The sequence below is a fragment of the Topomyia yanbarensis genome, chromosome 2 (assembly GCF_030247195.1).
Source record: "Topomyia yanbarensis strain Yona2022 chromosome 2, ASM3024719v1, whole genome shotgun sequence".
NCBI lineage: Eukaryota > Metazoa > Arthropoda > Insecta > Diptera > Culicidae > Topomyia > Topomyia yanbarensis.
The window spans coordinates 281,740,760-281,763,459 of NC_080671.1; the positions used below are offsets into that span (position 1 = coordinate 281,740,760).

At 46.1% G+C, this 22,700-nt stretch overlaps 1 protein-coding gene across 6 annotated transcripts in view; it reads right to left on the reverse strand.

The window, feature by feature from the left end:
- The window catches only part of LOC131678572 (C2 domain-containing protein 5), a 1,698,126-nt gene that overhangs the window by 1,152,543 nt on the left and 522,883 nt on the right, over positions 1-22,700 (reverse strand). The gene's annotated exons all lie outside the window — the stretch shown is intronic.

Consider the following 22,700-nt stretch of genomic DNA (forward strand, 5'->3'; position numbering starts at 1 on the left):
TCGCCTCGAACTGTGTTCCTCCTGGATGCCTCGCGAACGTCTCTCCGCATTCACTTCGCTACTACTACCGCTGTTTTCCCTTCTGTTGAGCATACGATTTTCCCTTACCGACCGATTGTTTTCGACATTTATCTGTCGCTGTCTATGACTCGCTTCGACGTTGAGCCGATAAGGATCAGAGCCAGTTTTAGCTCCTTTACCTAGCTGCTCTTGTCGACTATCGTATTTGCGCCCTGTATCTAATTTGTCTTCACTTGAAGCATATTGTTTTCGTTCAATGCGCTTATTACTGCTATACTCGAAACGAGAATCCTTACTGAAAGCGCCTCTTGGATCTGACTTCTGCGTTTCGGCAAGATCCAATCCCAGTAACATCGTTTGGATTCTATCGGACTCCTGCGCGTTTGTCGATGTTATCTTAATCTTTCTCCAGGGTAGATTTTCAATAGAACCCACCGTGTCGAGTCGCTTCCCGAATGGAGGGAATTCAGTCGGCGTAATCCCGGTTGTGCCTAGTTGTTCTTCCTCCTTCTCTGACCCTTTTTCTTCTTCTGATGCTACTGATGCTCTGTAACGAATCCCTTGTTTGTACTCTCTCAACATATCTTAAATTTGCTAAAAAATTTGCCGTTTGACACCCTCCTGATTCTCGTCCTCTACAACAGCAGTTGCCGCACGAATCAGATAGTGGCGCAATCTTGAAATTAATACACGATCAAAGTTTTTTCTTAACCCACCTGCGATTGCATGCACATTGGTTTAAATGACTTTACGCTCATCCATAATATTAGGGTTACCGGAGTGTGAGGTGTGATTTTTATTGTCCTCTTTAAACAACCGTCTCAATAACCTTTTTTTATCATCCAAGTTCTCCCTGCGATCTACTGTCTCATTTCGCAGTCGCAGTTCGAAATTAATCTCATTTTCAGTGAGATGATCTGCCGAAGGCAAAATATGAATTCCAGACATGATTATCTCTTAACAGTAACTAAATAATTCAAATTTAAGTTTCAAAGTATGTTTAGCCCAAACCCAAAAAGGAAAGCAATAAGAATAAAATGGAAAAACAAATCAATTCAATTTAAATTCAATAGACCCTTAATATAATTAACACTTTCACCAAATTAAAACTAAAAAAAAAATAAAAATTCAATAAAAAATGATTGTTGAAAATGGAAATATTTTAAATATTCGTTCAATGTAGCTATTTTGCAAATAAAATCGCTAGAACGTTAAACTGTAAAGTTTTGCTATTTGCGTCAATTGAATTGATTAACCGAAAATTTGAATTTTTGACGTTGGGCGCCGATGTAACCGTTCACACTACGAGTCCCGAAAGTTATTGGTAAACTCGGTGGCTTATGCGCTACTCTCGCTATCGAGAGACCACCGGTCGTTTTCGCTTGCCCGACTATTTTTTTAGAACTCCTCAGGGGACGACTCGAACGGCTAATCTAAATTCAATCTTAAATTCGCCAAATTAAACTCGCCAAGGTAAAGTCGCCAAATCAACCGCCAAACTGTTTCGCTCGTTTGGTTAACGCAGGAGGTACTGTAAAGAACCCTTTCGGTTCAAACTCAAACACAAAAGAATGTAACTGAATAAAGTATGGTTTTATTAAGGTAACGGAACTGATTTTAATAAAAATGAAACGTATAGCGACTTGATCTAATTTGAAAATTTTTACTATTAAAGTTCGTTCGTATCGGACAGTTTTGCTCTAATGGTGGAAATAAAAAACAGTCATGGCCATGATAGGGTTTCCACCTACCAGCACGCAGGTTTTGCTGCCGACGATGACGGGCGATGGCTGCTGACGGAACTAATGGCATTGACGAATGGAATGCCACCAGCTGTATTCGATGGCGACGACTGCAGATGCCACCAAGCGTGATGGCGGCTGACGAAGCTTCGGCGGTGAGAACGATGGCGGCAAAAAGAACGCTCGCAAAGGTAGATGCGACGCCTGACGTTCGACTCGTGTGCGATATGGCCGAAATTAAAGTTGCGGAGGGTGACGCGGCTGGACGGAAGCTTCCGATTTATTCTCACGAGAGCAAACGTGACGACACAAGGGACGTACGTTCCCCGGGAAAGTCTTTCACGGAGGCCAACGTGTTCTGGATGACCTTCGCGCACTAAGATTCCGCTACGGACCACCTCAGAACGGAATGAAGCCGCCCGTTTCAGACTCGGCACCTCGGTACGCTTTCGGTTACGTACGGGTCGAGGGCCGGCTCTCGAACTTCGACCCACGAGGCAGTGTAACGTAGAAATCGAGTCGGCACTCACAAGCGGTTATTGGATGACGCCTCCTCTGGCGCCGTGGACTTCCGATGGTCCAAATTACTCCAGCCCGTACAATATAAAGCGCCCGTTGGACGAGCGCTGCTTTCCAACGCGAACTCACATTAGCAATTTTTAATTATAATTTCATGAGAAAAAAACGTTACCTTTCTTGTAGTAATCTGAGGCAAAGCTCAGAAGTTGGACGCTATGACCGGTTTTTGGTCGAAAGAACTAAACCAGAAATACCGAAAAGAACTATTAAAAAAAAGATGGGTGGGTAATGTCTAGGACATAACCGGAGTGTCGTGACTACTCGTTTGACTTGTAATTCAAATCGAATGATACTCAATGAAATATGTGGGAATGTTTCAAGTTATTCTTCATAATAATTATGTTGGTTCAGAAAAGAACCTTTGTTGTTGGCGTCTGCGTTGATAGGGGATGCGCTGGATTCTAAGCTCGTTGAGACATTCATTCATGTAATGAACAAATTTCATATTTTCTTGCTTTGAAATATCAATGTAAAAATCTCTCGAAACGACCATCGGAATCTTTTTCCTGGCGTACAGAAATGAACACGCTTAGCGAAAAACTAGGGGCGGGTAATGTCCGGGACATAACCACGATGATCATATTCTTAAAATTCTGCTTGTATCTCTTTCAAATGGCCAAATGTTACGCATTAAGTTCGATTCACCGGGCTCAGCGAAATTTTCCTGGGTACGCTTTTCCCGTTCATTAGTATATTCAGCAAAACAATTTTATTACCGAGTTCTCCGCATTGAATACAGGTCAATAATTTCATATAATGATTTCAACAAGCAGACAATGAACATGTATGACAGGTGGGAGTGTTCTGAAGTGTTTTAGTGGAGGTAACAACATTTTACAATGATTCTCCTTAACCCTGCAAAACCACGGGGTTGGCAGTAGAGGGTTAAGTTGTTTGGAAGAGATGACAGTTAATATATGATAACTAAAAATATAAAATTGTTCTATAAATTGCAAAGTTATTGCCGCGTTGACCTGGAAATTTGTCATTTCATTCATATAGGAACAATCATTGAAATTATGTCAATTTATGCTTTGCAAGATTTAAAATAACTTCGAAGTGTGGTCACGACACTCCTGTTATGTCATATGCATTACCAACCCATCTTTTTCCATTTTTCATTCGTCCTAATAAGGACGGTTTGTAGATAACTATGTCGATACAAGACGAGAATCTTTTGAAACAATTCAAACCTTGCCGACGATTGTTTTTACTGCGTACATACATACGATCATTCCCCTTTCGCAGCTCACACCGAATGAGCACGCTTAGAATCAAGGCATTTCTATTTCTTGACTTTACAATGCAGATGGGAGGCCATCCATTTGTTCGATAAATGAAAATATTTTCATCATTCGTTTTGGTGTAGCTACCGCTTAGTGGCAGAGTTGCCACATTCAATGATTTTCTTGGAAGGATTTGCAAAAACCTTCGGGTTTGTAGATTAGAAAAAACATTTTCATGTGATTCACTGGTAAAAGTACAGAATTAACAAAGGCAATCTTAATACTAGTTAATAAAAGAAACTTTCTAATTAAATTCTTCTTTCCATTTTGCATTCGTCCTTATAAGGACGGTTTGTAGATAACTATGTTGATACAAGACGAGAATCTTTTGAAACAATTCAAACCTTGCCAACGATTGTTTTTACTGCGTACATACATACGATCTTTCCCCTTTCGCAGCTCATACCGAATGAGCACGCTTCGCATCAAGGCGTTCCTATTTATTGACTTCACAATGCAGATGGAAGGCCATCCTTTTGTTCGATAAATGAAAATATTTTCATCATTCGTTTTGGTGTAGCTTTCGCTTAGTGGCAGAGTTGCCACATTCAATGATTTTCTTGGAAGGATTTGCAAAAACCTTCGGGTTTGTAGATTAGAAAAACATTTTCTTATGATTCACTGGTAAAAGTACAGAATTAGCAAGCGCAAACTTAATACTAGTTAATAAAAGAAACTTTCGAATCAAATTCTTTTTCCATTTTGCATTCGTCCTAATAAGGACGGTTTGTAGATAACTATGCTGACACAAGACGAGAATCTTTTGAAACAATTCAAACCTTGCCGACGATTGTTTTTACTGCGTACATACATAAGATCTTGCCTCTTTCGCAGATCACAGCGAATGAGTACGCTTTGCAGCCTTCGATGTTTTGGTGGCATTTTTAGTGGCAGTTACTACCACCTTTTCAGTGGCTGCGTTTCTTAGCCTTTGGCTTTTTGGCCTTCTCACCGCCACCACCTCCACCAACGTTTTTCTTCTCTCCGGTGGTAGCCGATTTGATTGGTCGTCCGATGCAGCTTCTCACGACCACGCACGTCTGTTATGCACTGCGTCTTACACACGTCTGGCTTTGAGAAAAGTTGCGACACCCCTATTTATTGGTTTTATCATTAATGTTGATTCTCATTTTAAGTAGTTTTTATTTAAACAAATTTTATATAGCAAACAACGTATCAGTAGCAAGCATTGAACGTTTTCCTTCCGATTTATGAAACAAGATTGGCAATCCGTTTAGTAGAAGAAAAGTTATTAAGGTTCAAAATGTAACGCTTTCGCTAATATGCAACACTATCGCTTTCTCGCTCGTTCTCGTGGCGTGCATGAGCCTTTCCTTCCGGCTTCTAATGGCATAACAAACACTAATATGCCGGCTTTCCTCCACCAACTGCTCTCGTCAAGCAACCCAATACGAATAATCATAGGAACAAACTTGTAGTGGACCTATATATAAACTTTTCATTATTTTATTGTTCGGTTCCTGCACCATATTGACGGCTCTGTGCTGATGGGCTGAAAATTTTCACTTTTCCGAGTCGTTTTCGAAAGATTTTTCAAAACACTATTTTTCCGTGGATAATGAATGTCCAAAATTTAATACAACATTGGTACAAATATTTTCGACAAAATGCCGAAGAAATTGATTAAATCCATTCAGTACAACAAAAGATATAAACGTTCAAAATCTTACATCATTTTTCTTCCGAAATTTTGAAGAGGGGGCCCTATATTTAAAGGTAAGTCGTTAGTCACGACAAAAATTAAGCTAAACTCACACTTCACTAAATCACCTCTATAACTCTGAACTCAGTTTCAAATAAACGAATTTAAGCACTACGAAACGCGTCCAGAACTTCTGGATACCAGCCGAACTGTTAACGAAATGAGCGAGTAGTTCAAATTCCTCGTCTACGAAACCTCCTACGAAGATGGCGATTTTTTGATGTGGCGGTTATATACATAATTGACGCGAAAATAATCTCCATAACACAACGTGGTTCATTTCATCTTTTTCCAATAGAGATAATAGCCATCTTATAGCGTTACGTTTAGCCAAGACATAACCCTTGTAGTAAAATTATGGCGACTTTCCGAGACGCCTTCTCTTCGGTTTGTTTTTGTATGGCATCTAAACTCAGCTATACTTGATTTATTGTAATGCATAATTTAAATTTATCTTTGCAATAATTGTCGCAAAACATAAAACCGTTACACAGTATCGAGTGTAGCTTCGGGGGGACATATACCCTCCTTGGCATTACTTGGAGAAACAGTCGTGGTGTCATCAGGATTTGGGTTGCTCATCGCTAGACGAGGGACGGCAGCGGAACTGGAGCTGTGTTGTCCATCGACTGACTGGAAACGGATATTTCTTTGAGGGGGAGCAATATCGAGTGTAGCTTCGGGGGAACATAAACCCTCCTTGGCATTACCTGGAGAAACAGTCGTGGTGTCATCAGGATTTGGGTTGCTCATCGCTAGACGAGTGACGGTAGCGGAACTGGAGCTGTGTTGTCAATCAATTGACTGGAAGCGAAAATCTAGAGTAACAATCGTGGTGTCATCAGAGTCTGGGTTGCTGATCGCTAGACGAGTGACGGCAACGGAACTGGAGCTGTGTTGTCCATCGATTGACTGGAAGCGGAAATATCTTTGAGGGGGAGCAGTATCGAGTGCAGCTTCGGGGGGACATATACCCTCCTTGGCATTACCTGGAGAAGCAGTCGTGGTGTCATCAGGATTTGGGTTGCTCATCGCTAGACGAGGGACGATAGTGGAACTGAAATTCGCTGTCAATCCATCACAATTGAGGGAAAATATTGGGAACTCCTGATCAGACGAATGTAATTGCTATAGACCTTGATGTTGCCGTCTTCTATCTACCATTTGTTTGTATACTGTGCACTCGCTACTATAAGCACAGATTCGAGTGTGAGCACAGATACGGGCGATCTCTTATGCTTATGCTTATGTGCACTCGCTACTATAAGCACAGTGACTCGTAACAAGGCCTAACCCACGAGTCTTGTTCATCCTGTCGGAGTTGATACAGCACATAAAGGCAGAATCAAATTCATATGCCCTGTGATTTCCTGCACATTTGGAACATGTCTGGTCTTTTTTACATTCAGTGCTTTTGTGGCCATAATTGCAGCACTTGATGCAACGTATAATACCGAAGCATTCCACAATCCTACATCTTTCCCAATCAATATTTACTCAACCATCTTCTACCAAGGCATCATGTGCGTTTTGGTCAACCTCCACAATGATGTTGTGTGAGGTAAATTCTGTGCGCTTATTTGTAAAACAGGTAATCATTTTGAATTCATTCACTTTCACACTGTTTTGTTCTACTAGGCGCTCTAAAGGTTCTTTCTCTTCCAGTTTTTCAGCTACACCCAGAATGTTCAGCCGCGGTCGATTCGACTTCGGAACAGCAACTTCATAGCCCTCCCCACACTTTTCCTTCACTGACTCTATCAAAGATTGAATTGCTTCAACATTCTTCAGCCCTAGAATCACCGAACCTCCGTTTCCGTTTCGCACTGTTTGAATTCGTCTGGCAACGCGGTCAAGATTTGCCTTTAGAATGTCATTAGTATCCCTTGCAGATTTACGACTTTCTTTTGGACGAACAATTAAAACTGACTTCGTTTCCTTTCTCGGAAAGTCACTTTTCGTCCTCTTCTTCAGTATATTGGCAAACGTTTCACGCTCAGAAGCGGGAGTTTCCAGGTTCTCTACAATTTCTTCTGTTTCATATTCATCATTTCTAACATCAAGACATTCCAACTTCCGTTTTTTCCTCGACCGTGTATTAGGGCCATCGGTGGTCGGTACTAGATTACATTTCTTGCTAGGTGAACATTGCTTGGTGCACGACTCTACAGTTCCTTCTATTGCTTTTCTTCCTTGGTCAATTAACTGTATTAAATCTTCCTTCCTTCTGCTTCGCTTTTTATTTTGTCGGTTATAGTTTCTCGCACACATTTAACCCTCTCTTCTAGAGCTATCATTATTTCACAGTTCCCATTAAACTTTTCCAACATCTCGTTGCAAATAGTAATCATAAGATTAAAATCACTCTGATGCTTCCGACATGGGTGGCACATGTACTTTAGCCCACGGTTTGCATTCAATGCATTTAGACCTGCTTCATCAATTTTTTCCGAACATTTTAGATGTTTCACTAGACGCGGACCAAAGCAGAAAACTTTTTTACCATCTTCTTTGATCGGCCGCGTACACACTCCGCACTGCATTGTCATCGACATTTTAACTACAGCGGCCGGTTGCTGATGCTTGACCCGTAGGTCGTGTGAGCAGCAGCACCGCAAGAACAAACATTACGATCACCTAGCGTTGGACGTTTACAATCTTTCACGCTAATTTAACAAAGAACCTGATAGTTTCACGTAAAACACTCTATACCACGGGAAACCTCGTATCACAATCTTCAAACAGATATTAACATCTATGTAAGAGATCGTCTAAAACACGGATTAATTATCATCGAAAGAACTGTGAATCATCGCACGCGTGACTGTTATTCCATTTGACTCGACTTTTGAAGAACGCATTCAACGGCGCAAGCTGGGATGCCATCGCGTTCTCGTTACTTCCAGAACCGCGTACTGCTATACCAGACCGATGCCGGTCAGAAAAGGGTTCCAATTACCGCCGGAGTCCCGCAGGGCTCGATCCTAGGCCCGGTGCTATGGAACCTCATGTATGACGGGGTTCTGAGACTGAAGTTCCCTCCTGGGGTCAAGATCGTTGGCTTTGCCGACGACGTAACCTTGGAGGTCTATGGGGAGTCAATCCCTGAGGTAGAAATAACGGCAGAGCACGCGATAAACACGGTGGAGGAATGGATGAGCGCTAGAGGCCTGGAGCTCGCTCAGCATAAGACGGAGGTAGTTATCGTCAACAACCACAAGTCGGCACAACATGCAGTTAGCCATGTGAGAGAAGTCGTGATCACTTCACAGCGAAGTCTGAAGTCTCTCGGAGACATTATAGATGACAAGCTGACCTTTGGCAGCCACGTCCACTATACATGCAAAAGAGCGTCGACTGCTATTGCGGCACTATCGAGAATGATGTCCAACAGCTCAAAGGTGTGCGCCAGTAGACGTAGGCTACTGGTAGGCGTTGCCATATCTATCCTCAGGTACGGCGGCCCATCATGGTCAAGAGCACTGAGGGTAACCAGTTACCTACACAAACTGGACAGCACCTACCGCGTGATGTGCCTCAGAGTGATATCTGCCTACCGCACGGTATCACACGATGCCTCCTGCGTGATAGCGAGCATGATGCCAGTCGGACTGGTCATCCGAGAAGATGCGGAGTGCTTCGAGCTACGTGGAAATAGAGGAGCCCGCGAGCGCACCAGGGTGACCTCGGTCGCCAGATGGCAGCGTGAGTAGGATAACTCCTCGAAAGTTAGGTGGTCCCACCGGCTGATACCTAACATATCGAGCTGGGTGGGCAGACCCCATGGGGAAGTTCACTTCCATCTGACACAATTACTGTCAGGCCATGGCTGCTTCCGACAGTACATCCAAAGGTTTGGGTACGCGGAGGTCCACGCCTGCCCTGACTGCTCAGGTGTAGACGCAACTGCCGAACACATACTGTTCGTATGTCATCGGTTGGACAGCGAAAGAAGAGCAATGCTTGACGTCTGTGGCTGGGACACAACCCATGATACCCTTATTCAGCGGATGTGTCAATCAGTGGAGAAGTGGAACGCAGTCTCGGCTACAACCACCCAGATTGCCTGTAGGCTACAGGTAATCTGGTGCACCGAGCAACAGACGACGGGCACGGTTAACTAGTGATTGGTTAGTTGGAGCGAAAAAGGCCGAGCGCAGGAAGGTGAGTGAATGGTCTGTTCATGCTGAGGTAGGTTTGGCGCAGCGACTGGCAACCGCGTAAGGGGTAAACCCAGCCACCCCGAAGCAAGGCAGAAGAGCGAGTGTACAGCCGTATATGTGGACTGCCTCATGCCGAAATGGGAGGGTCGTAGTATGTTGGGACTTAGCTATCGATGCCTCGTGGCGTGGCAGAGGAGCGAAAGGGTGAGCATCCAAGTCAGTCTCACACGGTATGTTAAGGGTGAGCACAAAAGTCAGCCTCAAATGGTATGTTAGAGGTGAACACAAAAGTCAGCCTCACAAGGTATGAAAACGGTGAGCATCCAAGTAAGCCTCACATGGTATGCCAAAAGTGGGACCTAAGAAAAATGTCCCATATGGGATTCCAGGGGGAGCGACAGGGGTATAATAGAGTGGTACGATCGAGAGTGAACCTGGTGATAGGGTGAGCATCCAAGTCAGCCTCACATGGTATGTTAGAGGCTAGCACAAAAGTAAACCTAGCAAGGAATGAAAAGGCGAGCACACAAGTCAACCTCGCAAGGAACGAAAAAGGTGAGCACAAAAGTAAGCCTCATGTGGAGTGTTTGAGAGTGAATCAAGGTGTGACAGAGAGAGCACCCAAGTAAGCCTCATACAGGACGTATGAACGCGTGAGCAAGAGTGAACGATACACCAAGTACAGCCACCCCCCCGGAAGTAATACCGAGAGGTAGTCCCTGGGGGGACCAGTGGCGGAGCCCAATGGAGTTTAGACGGTATTAATGGCTGCGTCACCATTCGAGCCCGACACGCCCCCAGTGCACCCCGTGCGGTAGCTTGGACTCAACCAATAGCACGTGTATTGAGCTAGGACGTAAAGGTCTTCTCCATTGTAAAAAAAACCCCAGTACTCCGCTAGTGAATGACGGATCTCAATAGTAGCATGTCTATAGTAACATACGTACCTGTAACTATTGAAAACCAGAGCTACAGGTCCAAAGCCCTGGAAAAGGAGGATGATTGCGATGATCTGTGCCGCGGTCACCACGTAAAGCAAAATAGGTCATAACCCCGATTCCAAGGCGTGAAGCGACCCGTGCCGAGGGATGAGTGATCGAGGGGGTGAAAAAGATGCTCGATCGTTAACGGAGCCTGCAGGGTACCTGGGCAACCCCCACAATAAGCGTCCCTTACCACGTTACTGCAGAGGTCTGGCATGGCGGACCATTCTTTCTCGCGCAACTCGTGGGAATCAATATGAGTGAAGTAAACAAAAACAAACATCAAAAAACGGAGGTGCCGAACCCCTTTGCTAGAGGCGAGATCTCACACCCCCCCCCCCATGAGGAGAGTAGTGGAACGACGAGTACTGTATCCGATAGCACCAGTGACCTCCCCGCAGTGGTAGATAATAGCCCTACCAACGCGCTGGACGGGCCACTATCAGCGATACGCAAAGTGGTGGAGCAGCTCGATGCAATAATCGAGTTCACTAGTGCGAAACAAAATATTAGCAAGTAGCTGAAACAGAGCCTGCTGATGCTCCGGAAAGCTGTTCGTATCGCAAGACAGGAACAGCAGGCTTACGCCAAGAGGGTGGAATGTCGGGAGAAGTCCGACAGAGGAACCCAGACAGTGGCCTCCAAGAGGGAGGGAAGAGAGAAGGCCGACATAGGCATTCAGACAGGGGCCTTCCCCTTCCCCTTCTATGGAGCAGCCATGTCGCTCGAAGCGGCGGCTGAGTTCCCCTCGAAGAGCAAAACCAAGCGCAAGACGGCGTCAAACGCTAAGCGCCCTAGGAGGTCACCAGGCGAGGGTGAAAAAACCAACACCACACGGCGTGTAACCGTTAAGGCCAAACGCCGTTTGGTCGAGGTAAACCGGGGCGAGAATGCTTCCGCTGGGCAGAGAGAAGGCACCAGCAACTCGGTGCAACCGGGGCAGGGGAGCGTAAACCCCTGGACGCTGGTTATCAAGAAGAAGCCGGCACCGACACCGGAGGTACCGCGGCCCGCGAAAAAGGCCAAGGACAGAGGCGAGGCCTTGTGGTTAAAAACCGACAAGGACGAATACGCCGACGTCCTAAAGTCGATGAGGGCAGCCGAAAGCCTCTCGGCCCTCGGGCAAGACGTGCGCAGCGTGAGACGCACCAACATAGGCGAAATGCTTCTGGTGCTGAAGCGAGGCGCACAATCTAGTGCAGTGTACAAGGCCTTGACCCAAGAGGTCCTGGGTGAAGGCGCCCAGGTCAGGTCGTTAGGAGCGGAAATGACTCTCCAGTGCAAGCATCTGGACGAGTTCACGACCGCAGACGATGTCGTCGCAGCCGTCAAGGAGCAATGCGACGTGATAATCGAGCGGGCCTCTGTGCGTTTGAGAGGGAGACCATCCGGCACCCAAGTAGCCTATCTCAGGCTACTGAAGGCGGATGCCAAAAAGGTTACCGTGATAGGTAAACTGAAGATCGGCTGGTCGGTATGCCCAATTAGCATACCCCAGCCGCCTTCAGTGGATAGGTGCTATCGGTGCCTTGAGTCCGGCCATAAATCTTACGAGTGTAAGGGCACAGACAGGAGCAAACTATGTCGTCGCTGCGGCGAGGAGGGGCATAAGGAGCGGGGTTGCACTAAGGCGCATAAATGCTTTATCTGCACCGCTAAGAAGCAAGCCCGTAATCATGCTATGGGTGGACCTTCGTGTCCCTTCGTTGAGGCAAATAAGAAGAAGCCGTGAACGTCACACAGCGGAATCTTAACCATTGTGCAGAAGGCCAACAGCTGTTGTGGCAGTCGGTCTCGGAGTCGAGGACAGATGTCGCCCTCCTATCAGACCCGTACAACATCCCTGCCGGTAACGGCAACTGGGTGTCGGACGGGCCTTGGATGGTGGTAATCTGTACAACGGGACGGTTCCCGGTTCAAGAGGTAATACACTCCTCGCCCGAGGGTGTTGCGATTGCCAAGATCAATGGTGTGTTCTATTGTAGCTGCTACGCTCCACCAAGGTGGCCCATAGAACAGTACAACCAAATGATCGACAGGCTCTTATCAGACCTAGTGGGCCGGAAACCGGTAGTCGTAGCGGAAGACTTTAACACTTAGACAGTGGAGTGGGGCAGCCGTTGTACAAATAGCAGGGGTCAAGCGCTAATGGAGGCGCTTGCGAAACTCGATACTGTGCTAGCTAATAATGGCTCCGCTAGTACATTCCGTAGAAACGGGATGGAGTCATGGATTGACGTAACATTTGCCAGCCCGAGTCTGGCTCCAGCATGGAATGGAGGGTAGACGAAGGCTACACCCATAGCGATCATTTAGCAATCCACTTTAGGATCAACTATGGTGTGCAGCATCCGAGGGCGGGAGATCCCTGTCAGATACGCGCGTGGAAGTCCAATCACTTCGACAGCGAAGCTTTCACCGCGGCCCTGGGACTGGATGCCAACACCGACAGTCTAAGCGGGGATGCGCTGGTAGCTGTTGTATAACGCGCGTGCGACGCCACTATGCCGAGAACAACTCTGCCAAGAAAAGGCAGATGCCCGGTATACTGGTGGAGTACCTAGATTGCAGCTCTACGATCAGCCTGCCTCAGAGCTAGACGTAGGATGCAAAGAGGATGCAAGAGAGAACCACCGTGAAGTGTTTCGAGCTGCGAAACTGGCCCTTAACAAGGCCATTAAAAGCAGCAAGAGAGCGCGTTTCGACAACCTGTGTGAGAGTGCCAACGCGAATCCGTGGGGTGACGCCTACAGAATCGTGATGGCCAAGACCAAAGAAGGCTCTTCACCCCCAGAACGGTCTTCGGACCGGTTGGCGACAATTATCGAAGCACTCTTCCCGTCTCGAGCCACAAGCCCCTGGCCACCTACACATCGAGACAGTGCGGGCACGGCCGAAATGGTGGCTCCAGTGACAAATGAAGAACTACTCGCAGTGACTAATTCCCTAGCAATGAACAAAGCTCCAGGGCCGGATGGAGTTCCAAACAGCGCTCTCAAGGCAGCGATCATAGCGAACCCGAACATGTTCAGGCTAGCTATGCAGAGATGCCTTGACGAGTGGCGTTTCCCCGATAGATGGAAAAGGCAGAAACTGGTGCTGTTGCCGAAGCCCGGGAAGCCGCCAGGTGACCCATCGGCGTACAGACCAATCTGTCTGATAGACACGACTGGCAAACTGCTTGAGAGGATCATCCTCAACAGGCTAACCCCGTACGCAGAAGGTATGGACGGACTGTCAAGCAACCAGTTTGGCTTTCTTAAGGGTAAGTCCACAGTGGACGCTCTCAACTCAGTGATAAAGACTGCCGAGATAGCGATCCAACGAAAAAGGCGAGGCATTCGATACTGTGCGTTAGTGACACATGACGTGAAGAACGCATTCAACAGCGCAAGCTGGGATGCCATCGCGCTCTCGTTACACCGGCTTAGCCTACTGGTGGGTCTGTACCGGATCCTGGAAAGTTACTTCCAGAACCGCGTACTGCTATACGAGACCGATGCCGGTCAGAAAAGGGTTCCGATTACCGCCGGAGTCCCACAGGGCTCGATCCTAGGCCCGGTGCTAAGGAACCTCATGTATGACGGGGTTCTGAGACTGAAGTTCCCTCCTGGAGTCAAGATCGTAACCTTGGAGGTCTATGGGGAGTCAATCCCTGAGGTAGAACTAACCGCAGAACACGCGATCAACACGGTGGAGGAATGGATAAGCGCGAGAGACCTGGAGCTCGCTCATCATAAGACGGAGGTAGTTATCGTCAACAAACGCAAGTCGGCACAACATGCAGTTATCCATGTGGGAGAAGTCGCGATCACTTCACAGCGGAGTCTGAAGTCTCTCGGAGTCATTATAGAAGACAAGCTGACCTTCGGCAGCCACGTCGACTATACATGCAAGAGACTGCTATTGCGGCTCTATCAAGGATTATGTCCAACAGCTCAAAGCTGTGCGCCAGTAGAAGTAGGTTACTGGTAGGCGTTGCCATATCTATCCTCAGGTACGGCGGCCCGTCATGGTCAAGAGCACTGAGGGTAACCAGTTACCTACACAAACTGGACAGCACCTACCGCGTGATGTGCCTCAGAGTGATATCTGCCTACCGCACGGTATCACACGATGCATCCTGCGTGATAGCGAGCATGATGCCAGTCGGGCTGGTCATTCGGCAAGATGAGGAGTGCTTCGAGCTACGTGGAAATAGAGGAGCCCGCGAGCGTACCAGGGTGACCTCGGTCGCCAGATGGCAGCGTGAGTGGGATAACTCCTCGAAAGGTAGGTGGACCCACCGGCTGATACCTAACATATCGAGCTGGGTGAGAAGACCCCATGGGGAAGTTCACTTCCATCTGACACAATTCCTGTCAGGCCATGGCTGTTTCCGACAGTACCTCCACAAGTTCGGGCACGCGGAGGTCCCAGCCTGCCCGGACTGTCCAGGTGTAGACGAAACTGCCGAACACATACTGTTCGTATGTCCTCACTTCGACGTCGAAAGAAGAGCAATGCTTGACGTCTGTGGCTGGGACACAACCCCTGATACCATTATTCAGCGGATGTGTCAATCGGTGGAGAAGTGGAACGCAGTCTCGGCTGCAACCACCCACATTGCCTGTAGGCTACAGGTAATTTGGCGAACCGAGCAACAGACGACGGGCACGACTAACTAGTGATTGGTTAGTTGGAGCGAAAAAGGCCGAGCGTCTGTCCATGCTGAGACAGGTTTGGCGCAGCGACTGGCAACCGCGTAAGGGGTAAACCCAGCCACCCCGAAGCAAGGCAGAAGAGCGAGTGTATAGGCGTATATGTGGACTGCCTCATGCCAAGATGGGAGGGTCGTAGCGTAGTATGTTGAGACTTAGCTATCGTTGCCTCGTGGCGTGGCAGAGGAGTGAGCATCCAAGTCAGTCTCACACGGTATGTTAAGGGTGAGCACAAAAGTTAGCCTCACATGGTATGGTAGAGGCTAGCACAAAAGTAAGCCTAGCAAGGAATGAAAAAGGTGAGCACACAAGTCAGCCTCGCGTGGTATGTCAGAAGTGGGGCCCAAGAAAAATGTCCCACATGGGATGCCAGGGGTATTGACAGGAGAATAATAGAGTGGTACGATCGAGAGTGAACCAGGTGATAGGGTGAGCATACAAGTCAGCCTCATATGGTATGGGAGAGGCGAGCACAAAAGCAAGCCTAGCAAGGAATGAGTAAGGTGAGCACACAAGCCAGCCTCGCATGGAACGAAAAAGGTGATCACATAAGTCAGCCTCATGTGGAGTGTTAGAGAGTGAATCAAGGTGCGATAGAGAGAGCACCCAAGTAAGTCTCATAAAGAACGTACGAACGCGTGAGCGAGAGTGAATGAGTACATTAAGTACAGCCATCCCCCCAGAAGTAATACCGAGAGGTAGTTCCTGGGGGGAACGATGGTGGAGCCCAATGGAGTTTAGTCGGTATTAATGGCAGCGTCACCATTCGAGCCCGACTCGCCCCCAGTACACACCGTGTGGTAGCTTGGACACCTACTAATAGCACGTGTACTGGGTTAGTACGTAAAGGTCTTCTCCATTGTTAAAAAAAACACCCCCAGTACACCCCGTGTGCTAGCTTGGCATCTACTAATAGCGCTGTTCTGGGTTAGTGCGTAAATGTATTCTCCATTGTAAAAAAAAGACTACCCTTGCTTAACTCCGCTAACGAATGACGGTTCTCTATAGTAGCATGTCTGTAATAACCTACGTACTTGGAACTATTGAGAACCAGAGCTGGTAAAGGAGGATGGTTGTGATGATCTTGGCCGCGGTCACCACGTAAAGCAAAAAAGGTCATAACCCCAAGTCCAAGGTGCCGAGGGATGAGTGATCGAGGGGGTGAAAAAGATGCTCGATCGTTAACGGAGCCTGTGAGGTACCTGGGCAACCCCCACAGTAAGCGTCCCTTACCACGTTACTGCGGAGCTCTGGCGTGCGGACCATTCTTTCTCGCGCAACTCGTGGGAACAATATGAGTGAAGTGAACAAAAACAAAAACGGAGGTGCCGAACTCCTTTGCTAAAGGTGGTTTGATGAGGTCTCCCCCAGTGGGGAGAGTAGTGGAGCGACGGGGGCTGCATCCGACAGCACCAGTGACCCCCCTGCAGTGGTGACGAATTTCGCGCCAACTCTAACAAATGTTGGCAGCACCCTCTCAGATTTTAATGAAACTTTCTGTATATGAGAAATTTTTCACAAAAAGCAACTTTGAATAGTTTGTTTTTCCAAAAATGATCTAGACTGTCTTTTGAAAAGGGCTAAACTTTTTTTACCATTTTTTTCAAATGGCTATAGTCTGAAAATGACTAATCCTACAAAAAATGTTGTAGGAGTGATTTTCACAAAAATTAGTCAAATTTTTTAATAAAAATATTGAATAAATTCTTCATTGACTCCTACACTGAAACAAATCGATTTACGAAAAAAAACTCATTTTTGATTTGGATGAAATTTTGTTGCAAGATATGTAATTATGTTCCCTACCTACCGTCAAAAATTCTAGTTGGGCACTTTCAAGTAAAAAAATATTTGAAAAAAAAATCCTTGTCCAAACTGATTTTTTTTCAGTGTATTTTTATCGAAAACTAAACCAATGAAAGTCATTGTTACCGCGAACGCGACTGATAACCCTACATCGATCGATCATGTTGCGGGGGAATAAACATGACAGAAGGGAAACAAATGATAATTGGGTGGAAAAGAGATATGGAAGAAGAAGATAGAGGGAAAAAAACAAAAGCCAAGATCAGCGTGGTTAATTTCTAGTGTGCCTTTTATTAAAATTATTAATTTTATGATTATTTGCCAACTTATTCGCTATCTATTGGAACTACTAACTACAATAGGTAATGCATCAACATATTATATCTAAATACAACTAAATTAAATCGGTGTTTACCACAGTCGCACTTAGGACTAATCACCCAATTGAATTGTACCGAACCATATTCGGGTTTAATTAAATTATCAATAAGAGTAGAATCCTTATAATCTCGTAGGTGCAATAAATTGTTGAGATAGAATAACATTGTGCCGAGGGCGATTTGGATTCGCATTGAAAAATTGTAAGTTAAGTGAGGTTATGGTAGGCTCAATTCACGGAAACTAATAAATTTCAGCTGAAGCTGATCACTAAACGGAACACTGGTCTGCTTTCGAAATTAAAGAATCCAATATGTTGAGGCAGGATCGGGGTTTCCGACGAACTTGGAATTTCGGATTCACACACCGACAACGGATGGAAGTACTACCGAACGGAAACGCTTATTATCAGCGGGGAAAGGGATCAAACAATCGGCAAATTACACACTACTCTAAACTTTATTCAAGTAAAAACGTTTCATTCGTGATCTAGCTTCTTCGACGGTTCGATCAGTAAAGAGAATTTTTATTCATATACTAACTACTATTTAACCTACGTTGTGATATTCAAATATTGACGGATTGTAGTACTAGAGCCGTCAATACTGTCTACTTTTGGGCTAACTTCAACCAACGACAACAGTGAGAACTGTCATGGCCGCCACCTGAAATTTCTGAATTTCACTCTGGTTAAACTAACTGTCACATCAATGCAAACAATTTGTTAATCAATTTTGATGTTCTAGCTACACTTCGAAATATTGGCCTTCTCTTCCTCGGAAGACAGTAGGCACATTTTGATGATCGGGCTAAGGATGATTCTTTCGCTGGTTCGAAATGTATCGACACGGGTAAGTTCCTAAACGAGGGCTGCTAATGCTGATGGGTGTTGTTTTTGACGCGCTGTGTTTGTTTTGATTCTGTTGGCACTCGGTCTCCAACCAGTACACAAATTGTGGCGTTCGATGCGGAAGGCTTTGTTGTTGATCCCAACGGGTGATCGCGATCTTGTTGATGCAAGCACCAGGAAGAGCGGACAAGAATGCCATTTGATGCAGCAATAGGTGGAAATCCCGCGGGTTGTTTTCATCTTCTCTAGCAGGTGGGCTAATTTGTGAACTAGTTCCATATAGAGTGGTATGATATAATCAAATCCAGTGATTGAAAATGAACAAGGTGGATTGACTTTCTGCTGTTGTATTTGCACGATCTGCTGCTTCACTAGAGTGAGAGAGACACGGGCGTATTGGAACTCGGTTTTCATGGCACTGCTGACCACTCGCAGTCCTTGTGTTGACCGATATTCTTGCCGGATAGCAGCAAATGTTACACGGCCGCCACCGTTCAATAGCTTTAGCTGGCAGTTGTGGTCAACTATGTGGTAATGGATGGGTACTGGGAAGTATGATCGGGTTCCTGGTCTGGGAAGGCTGATCGAATCGAAAATTTCATCGGGGGAAATGAATTGCCTCGAAAAGCGTGATCGTTTATATTCCGATATTCTCTTTCCTGGGTCCCTAGGTTTTTTCACGAATATATCAGCTAGGGCATGTTCAACAAACTTCAATAGGGCTACTGATAGCTCATCCATTGTGAGTGATGCGGTTTTTACTGCCACTGGCTCGAGGAACAATCGAAAACAGCATTGTACTGCCAAACGGAGCAATCGTTGATAGGTAGAACACAAGGACTTTCTCGTTGGGTTTAATATCGACTGCCGTCACCATCCTTTGCTGTTCTAGCATGCCGTCAGGGGTTATTTGCTGTTGTGTCAGTCCACAATATCGAATATCACTACCGAGAAATTCATTCACTTTCATCCTTTTCCTGATCGTATTGTATGTCTTTGCGAACCTTTTTAAGGCGGAATGTTAAGTCGAGTAGAGTAAAACTGGCGGGTCTAATTTACTTGAGTCATTGTATTCGGTTTTCCAATTGGGGTCCGTGCATGGTTCTTTCGCGAGGTAAACAGGGGCTGCTTTTATTTCACTCATGTAATTGAAACTAGAACGACGGGGCAAACTGAATATGTTCCTACCTTTCGGTGTACGTGATGCGTTCGATGCGAAGTGGGATTCACATAGCTGTCCGACAGAGTATATGATTTGGTTTTCATCTTTTTCGACGTGATGAAAGCATTCAATTGCTCCTTGCAGCGGATCATTGAGCATAAGGTGGCATAATATGGGATGCGATACGACGGATGAACAGGTTCTGCCAGTAATGATCCATCCGAAAATGCTATTGATGAGAGTAGGGTTTCCAGTTTGAACAATCTTAGTGCCGGGGCTTACAAAGTCGAAAAAATGCTCAGCTCCGAGTAGCATATCGATGGGGCCAGTTTTGTTGAAGGTTGGGTCGGCCAGAAACACTTCCTTCGGAGTATGCCAGCCTTCGGTAGGAATGGTCACGGCGGGTCAATCGTAATGCGTGGCATGACAAGAAAAACAAGTCCAATCTCGAAGTCGCACTTTCTTGATCGAATGTTTGTTCTGACGCAGTGATGAATGCTCGATGATGACTCTCCTATACCATATACGGGAATGTTGATTTTGTTTCGCTGCAGCCGTAAATTTTGACAAAGTCGCTGGCTGATGATATTTGACTGCGAGCCATTGTCTAACAAGGCTCGTACGGGATGTGATTTGCCGTTAGAGTCGACGACCAGTAGCACGATAGTAGAAAGTAAAACGTTGGTGTTTGAAGGTGAGGTAGATCTATTCGCAAGAACTTTAGCTGCATTTGTGGACGTTGCTGTCATCGATGTATTGTTTCGATTCTCAGTGGAGTTCACTGTGTAGCCTGACGCGCGTGATTGGGTAGGATGTTGATTATCTTCGATTGGATGGTAGCCAGGATGCAGCATACAATTATGTCGCTCTTTGCAATGACGGCAGGAGAATTTCGATTGGCAATTGCGCGAAAAATGATCTTGGCGAAAGCAGTTGTGGCAAAGGTGCAATTTGTACGTTAGATTCAAGCGTTCAGAGAGCGACATATTTTCGAACCGTGGGCATTGAAAAAGCGGGTGATGTTGATCGCATGCATGGCATTGGCGATAGGTTGTTTCTGCTGCGGCATGGAAAACAATTTTTTGGAACGACGGCTTACGAAACATGGGCGGCTGGTAGATCGGTGCAGGCTGGGATTGATGGTTAACAGACATCGATTCCAAAACACGAGCCCGTCTTTGTAGAAAGTCGATCAGGCAGTTGAAGTCTGAGTTCTCAGCAGTAGTAGCGAAGTCTTCCCAAGCGTTTAGGGTACCGGTGTCAAGTCGTAGGCAAAGGAGATGTTCCAACATGGTGCTCCAAGCATTAATTGGTTCTCCAAGTTGGCGGAGGGTTTTAGTGTGACGTTCGTATACGTCGACGACAGAATGCAATGCAGCAGCGGATTCTTTACTCATTCGGGGGCAGTCTAATAGAGACTGAAGGTGACGTTTTTTCAATAAATACTCATTGGCATAGCGTGAAACGAGTGCTTGCCAAGCGATGGTATAGTTGGCGGAACTAATCCCAATAGATTCGATAAGCTGTGCTGCTTCTCCCTTGACAGCAGCACGAAGATAGTGGAATTTCTGAATGGCGGGAACTTCTACATTGTCATGAATCAAGGCAACGAAAGTGTCATGGAAAGCTAACCACTGGTTGTAGTCTCCATCGAATTCTGGAAGCGAAATAGTCGGTAGCTTTATAGCGGATAGCGCAGAGTACGCAGATTGAGGGATCAGATTTGTTGAAGGAGACGGGAGGTACGGTTTCAGAGCAGCCTTTATTTGGAAGTAGGAGGTTTCGTAATGGGAACGGAATACCAGGTTTTGTGCCATACCTTCGTTACTTTCCTCTATGTCCTCGAGTTGCGACTGAACTTTATCCAGTCCCATCCACACGGTGTCTAGATTTTCGATACGGATCGACACTTGCCCGGCGTCTCGTTCCGACAGGTAATTCTGGACGAACTGTTCCGCTCTCCCAATTGACGCGGTGAGTGTTGTCCGTCGGTTGAGAAGTTGCTGCTTCGGGCGGTCGTCGGCCATTGCGATGAGTTTGAGCATGCACTAGATAGAATACACAAGAAGCACCCGGTAGAGCCGGACAAAGAACGTAGAGAAGTTGGAACGGTACTAACCTTCTCAAGGCTAGTTTTATGCCTTGTAATATTGTTCAGCAGCAGTGTCTTTGGCCCAGTCGGTACGGAAAGTTGTTGGAACTGACAGGAACGAGCAACCACTGGGTTGTCTTCATTCGTTGCGGGGAAGCGCAAATCTGGCGGGCAGCTAAACAGCGTGTGCCAGTACAAATTAGGCCTTGTATTATAATTTTCCATTGCACTACGGGATGAAGATGGCGATCTTCTTGGTGGCGTTGATTCAGAAACAATAGCGGTGAAGTGGGTGGCGGACAGCGTCGGTTTTCGATGTGCGATGGCGGGATTTTGCGGGAGGAAACCATATCCTGGTCACTGCGCCAAAATGTTGAGGTAGGATCGGGGTTTACGACGAACTTGGAATTTCAGATTCACACACCGACAACGGATGGAAGTACTACCGAACGGAAACGCTAATTATCAGCGGGGAAACGAATCAAACAATCGGAAAATTACACACTACTCTAAACTTTATTCAAGTAAAAACGTTTCATTCGCGATCTAGCTTCTTCGACGGTTCGATCAGTAAAGAGAATTTTTATTCATATACTAACTACTATTTAACATACGTTGTGATATTCAAATATTGACGGATTGTAGTACTAGAGCCGTCAATACTGTCTACTTTTGGGCTAACTTAAACCAACGACAACAGTGAGAACTGTCACAATATTCTTCAGAATTTTTCACTCTCGGAGAACCTCAGACACACTAATCGGTAATATGGATGACACCAGTGCTAAAAACCCTCATCTGGAAATATCAGAGATAATGTGTGCTAAGTGCGGTAGGCGAGAAACGATTGAAGTTTCCTTTAATTCGATACCAATAGCAGATTGGAGATGCGATAGATGCCGAGCTACAAGTAGCGTCGCTTCGTGTAAAAGTGAACACGGAGATACGAATGCAACTAGACTGGCAATGCAGATGCAGTTTATCGAGCAAGAGCAAGCGATCCGTCTATGACGGTTATAACGTGAGAGTGAGCTAGAGAAACTTCGCATTAAACAAGAGCAGACGGTAGAACAGAAACTACTCGAAGAGCGAGAGACGTTAGAGAGACGATTTCTCAAAGAACGTTTCGAGATGTTATCGATGAACACCCCGAACGATAGGGAAAGTGTACTCAGTCGGGGAAGTCATCGCCACAGCGTCGAAAAGGTGAACGAT